Source organism: Procambarus clarkii, chromosome 28 (genome assembly GCF_040958095.1).
Source record: "Procambarus clarkii isolate CNS0578487 chromosome 28, FALCON_Pclarkii_2.0, whole genome shotgun sequence".
Lineage (NCBI taxonomy): Eukaryota > Metazoa > Arthropoda > Malacostraca > Decapoda > Cambaridae > Procambarus > Procambarus clarkii.
Genome location: NC_091177.1, coordinates 10,193,481 through 10,198,886, shown reverse-complemented (window position 1 = coordinate 10,198,886; position 5,406 = coordinate 10,193,481).

The window sequence follows — 5,406 nt, the reverse complement described above, 5'->3', positions numbered from 1 at the left end:
TATTACCATCGAGCTGCTTTTTGTGCCTTGTTGGAAAGTATAATTGTCTCTGAGAATTACAAGGAACGTGATGCAATGGCTTCCTTCGTCTCGTGATTCCGTCTAATATTTAGTTTCGTTGTCTATTGAGTGTGTGTAGCTTGTCTCTTTCATCACCTGAAGCCCCTGTTATTATTATTTTTAATGTTTATGGTACTGTTATTATTTCCTGTAAATATTATTGATAATTTAATAAGCATTACTTATTAACATCATTATTATCTGGCACCTGTCTTCAGTTGTGAAGCTAAACTGAAACTGGTTAATAATAACAATATGATAATAATATTAATAACAATAATGATACACAGAGAGTAATCACAAGAAAGTGATCGCATCAATGAGAAAATCCGTAGAAGTCGTGATGAGGATAACTCATCACTCATTTTACTGTGTATTGAAAGAGGAGCGTCAGAGGTTCCACCTCCCTTGATGACAGAGCCAGGGTGCATGGGGGGGAGTGTGTGAAACTCTGGTGGAAGCCTCAAGGATTCCTCGTTTTTTTTATTAAAGCTAGCAACCCCAGGTTGCAATATTGTTTCCATGTAGTGGTCTAGTCGTCTAGCGTGTGTGCCTTGGAACACCCAGTGCATAGGTTCGAATCCTCATCACGTCTCTTACAGATTTTCTCAATAATAATAAAATAATAATAATAATTTACTTTAAAAACAATAACTAAAACATGAACAATTAAAACAGTAATATAAACACTACAAAATAACAGCAGAAATACTAACAATAATGTTAACAATGACAACAGTATCACTACTAACAAAAATAATATTATTACAAGACCTACAATATCTTACTGTAACCGATTTCAGAACCTCTCACACGATCAGACCCTGAACCTCTCAAACAATCAGATCCAGAACCTCTCAAACATTAAAACTAGCAACCGCTCTAGTTATAGAGTCCACTAAGGGCACCTTAAAGATTAGGTCAAAAAATGCATTAGAATTCTCATTGTTCAACAATATCCATTAGCAAAAACCTTCAACTCTTCTCAGGTCAGTAGGAACGATTTTATGAAAAATAAAAACATCTGATAGAGAGACTAATCACACTAACGTGACTCCATCATTTGCATAAAAATTACTGCATAAAGACATTTGATTTATACGTTTTCTCGGACAAATATGATTCTGGGTCATGTAACGAAAGGTTAGCTAACTAACCAGTCAGCTAAAGGTTAGTGTAGGTCCATTCGTTATAGTACGGTTGATAATTTAAGATTTTACGGTTGTTACACGACAAACACATAAATTGCTAAATATAATAATACTTTATATTAATAATGATAACAGTCTTCATTCATAAATAGTTGCGTATTCCGAGTTATCTTTGTCTACAAAATACATTATACAATTATATAATACAACATTATGCAATTAGATAACATATCAGTACGAAAAATAATATTACAAATCACAGTTATACATTATCTTCTAAATTTGTAATAATTAGGTAAAATAATAAACCAATATAGACAGAACAAGCTGTACTCTCCATAAATAATATTTAATTGAAGCTGTCTTGTTATCATTCATTTAATAAAACAACTTGTTTTCATTAGCACTTAGGATAATTGCCTCTATTCATTAGACTACAAATACAGTCTGACAGGTCGATGCAAATCCAATTATTATTATGATTTTGTACCAGTGCTGTAAGTTGCTCGGGGAGAGGGTAACGTGATTTATTAATTACACTTAATGTAATCTTGTTGTTTTGATTGTACTTTAATTACCAGTGATTAGTGGGACATATATGTATATACAATGAGTGTTACGGCCAAGAAAGCTCAGTATTATATTAACATGTGAGAGCGATCACAAAATAATATGGGATAATTCTTGTATAATTTATCCCCAACACTGTGGATATTCAGTCTACGCTTCCTTGTGCTTTCAAAGTAGTAAGTTATTATTATTATTATTATTATTATTATTATTATTATTATTATTATTATTATTATTATTATTATTATTATTATTATTATTATTATTATTATTATTATTATTATTAATGTGTTTTTGTACTTCACCGTCATCTCTTTAAAAGTTTTGATGGTCGAGAATTGCCATATGTTAAAGTTATTTTTTTCTTGTTCTCATTTTTGTTCATTTTTTGTCATGATAAAACAAATACTATTGTGCAATAAAGAAAATGCTCAAGCTTTTTTTATTAAAAAAAGCACCAACTCTGTTGGAATAAGAAAATATATTAGTTTGTGAGGTTTAAATAAGACTGATTCCTTTAAGTGTTTTTTTTTGTAATGAACTCCTAACTAAGGAAATTTTCGTTATGAAGCTATGAATGGAAGCAACTTTGCTTTGATTACGTGAGAAGGAATCATAAACACTTGAAATTGGTGTCCTCTCCTTACCTTCGTGACCACTGATAGTTTCCCGAGGCAGTTTGGATGGGGCAAGTGTAATTGGACCGAATAAACCCTTGTCTGTCTAGTCTTAACAAACAAATATAATATACTAATTTAATGCTTGTACTAGCCAGGAATTGGATTCCTCTGTGAAAAGTCCAAGCTGCGACTGACCTCATGGACGAATTCGTCAGTTTTAACATACAATAAAACCCAAAACGGTATTTTCTCTAAAAAAAAATCATATTACTGGATATGATTATTTATGTAGTTATACCTAGAATAGGTTAGGTTAGGTATCTTGGTTCATTCTGCAATTGTTCATTTGTAGCGGGTTGTTGAAGCATTTAGAGAGGTGCCATTAGAAAACAGGAAGAGAGCGTAGCCCCTGCTAAAAAAAAAAAGTTAAAAAGTAGTAATTTTGCAATATCTTAATTTTAAATCTGAAAGTAATTTTGAAAGTAGTAGTTTTGAAATATTTGTAAAGTGTTTTTATGCAGCAACAGTGAGTTTGACGACTGGATTAATATGAATACCATCATTAGTTATTAGAACGAGCCGTAGTTAAGCTAAACTTCCTACTAAATATCCAACAAATATGACCGTGACATCAGCAAAAGACATTTGTAAAAGCTTTCATTCTAGACGCTAAGACAAGGAATAAAAAGACGATCACGTTTATTGACTTTTTGAAGTCCATCTTTAAAACATTTTATGTCCATCCAGCGGCCATCACCCATCCGCTTCATCTCTGTGTATAAATGAAAGATGTCCTACAAATACCTGTCAACTGGAGATCAATTTTTGTCTCTAACAGTTCATTACCCACATCCTATTTTCGTAAAATACCTCAATAAAAATGCTTCACCAACGTAATGAAAATACAAATAATTACTAAATGAACCAAAAATCTTGATTTACTCAACAATAAAGAAAATCTAAAAGAATACTTAACAAAAACAAACAATTATAAAACAATAACATTAATATTAATCATTTGAACAATATTAATAAGCACATGTACGAAATAAAAAAGAATTTACGAACATTAAACATGTGATAATTGGAACGCTGCATTTAATATTGTCTTTCTTTCATTCATGGTTGACAAGAGTATCATTTGCATGTAAATGAGAGAATTAAAATAACCAGTGAAAGCAGCGGTCATTGTATATCGATTTTTTACGTACAGACGATTGACTCAGGTAGAGTACACAGAGCGGCCGTCACCCGTGGAGGACATGCTATTCTCTCCTATATATTAGCGTAGATGTTTGGGTAGAAATGGTTCGCTTTAAATAGAGCTATTGATGAATGAGATCAGATGGTATTTTTTTCTTGTAGTCATAGATGAGTGATATCAAATGAAAAGTCTCTCTCTCTCTCTCTCTCTCTCTCTCTCTCTCTCTCTCTCTCTCTCTCTCTCTCTCTCTCTCTCTCTCTCTCTCTCTCTCTCTCTCTCTCTCGCTCTCTCTCTCTCTCTCTCTCTCTCTCTCTCTCTCTCTCTCTCTCTCTCTCTCTCTCTCTCTCTCTCTCTCTCTCTCTCTCTCTCTCTCTCTAGATTTTTGCGATATTTCTCCTAATTAGTTATTTGTTTTCTTGACTGGCTTTGAACTACTCGAGCTTCCATGAGAAAAGAGTAAATCCTCTGTACCTGAAGTGCCACTTTAGACGCCAAGTTCTCCATCTACACCTCAAGTCACACCTAGGAAGGAGAGCTCTACAGCAGGCGGAAGAAAGGCTTTCGAAAAAAACTGAATTATCCACTCTATTCAAAACCTAGTAGGTGCTTAAATTGAAATTCCACGGCATTTTAATTAACTTCCTCCTCAGTATTTTATGTGATTTCCAAAAATGTAAAAAATCTTGCATTGTCTAGCCATTCCGGACTCACTTATTCAGACACTCTTCTTCAGTTATCCGGACCCCTTGCCTCTCGCTTATCTGGACAACCGACCCCATACTTAATGTCATATTCGCACGCTAGATATGCGAGGATATTATTTTAATGTTATAACATATGAAAAAACAATGGGAATGTACTAATTTTTTGAAGTGGTGAAAATCAGCGTCGATGGGTAAAGTGTACAGTAATAAGATAATAAGACCAGGCTTCACAAGTATATATATTGTGTTGGCAGTGTAAACACTGGCTGGAGCTCAGCCTCGAGACAATCTCGAAGTCATTTTGTCTCGCCAACCACTTCGTCACATTTCAAGTTAGTCGATTAGATATGCGTCCTCACATCCCCAGTTGTGTGGAGCAATCTAAGTTGCAGGTCCCTAGCGAGCAGGACTCAGCTACAGTATGCCAGCTGCGTGATAAAGCCTTCTTGCACAGCAATAGTACGAGGGGGGTGCCCCGCGTCACGTGTTGAACACCTCATGCACCGAACCAATGACAGCTCAGGGATTACACCGGGATCACGTGGCGTACCCTTCCTGCACGGAACCAATATCAACTCCAAGTGCGTCTCTCTTTCACACATGAGGAACTGCCACCTGGATGAGGTTGGTGGGCCTGCAGGTGAATGTAATACCTGGTGGATACCTGCCACGTAATTACTACCAGTCATCTTTCTCCTTCCTTCCTTCAAGGTGAACCTCTTGCTCTTTCTCATTTAGGCATGATCACCTTATAGACCTTTTCAGTAGTAATCACGTTATCTAGTTTCACTACGCAACGCTCCCTCTCCCCCACCAGGGACTAACAATAACAATTACTAACATTATCACCACTATCATCAACAACCATCGAACACGACTACCACCAACCACCACTAACAGAGAGCAGTTGTTGAGCAGCACTCAGATGATGATAGTGAGAGGCCACGTTACTGACTGGCAGACATGGGAGGGTAGATCAGGAGGAACCAACCGGTCAGGAGTGAATAGGTGGCCATGGCGTAGTTGAGTGTGTGCCCTCACCTTCCTGTACCTATGGGAAGTGAGTTTCAGCTCTCGGGCGCCACCTCTCAACCTTT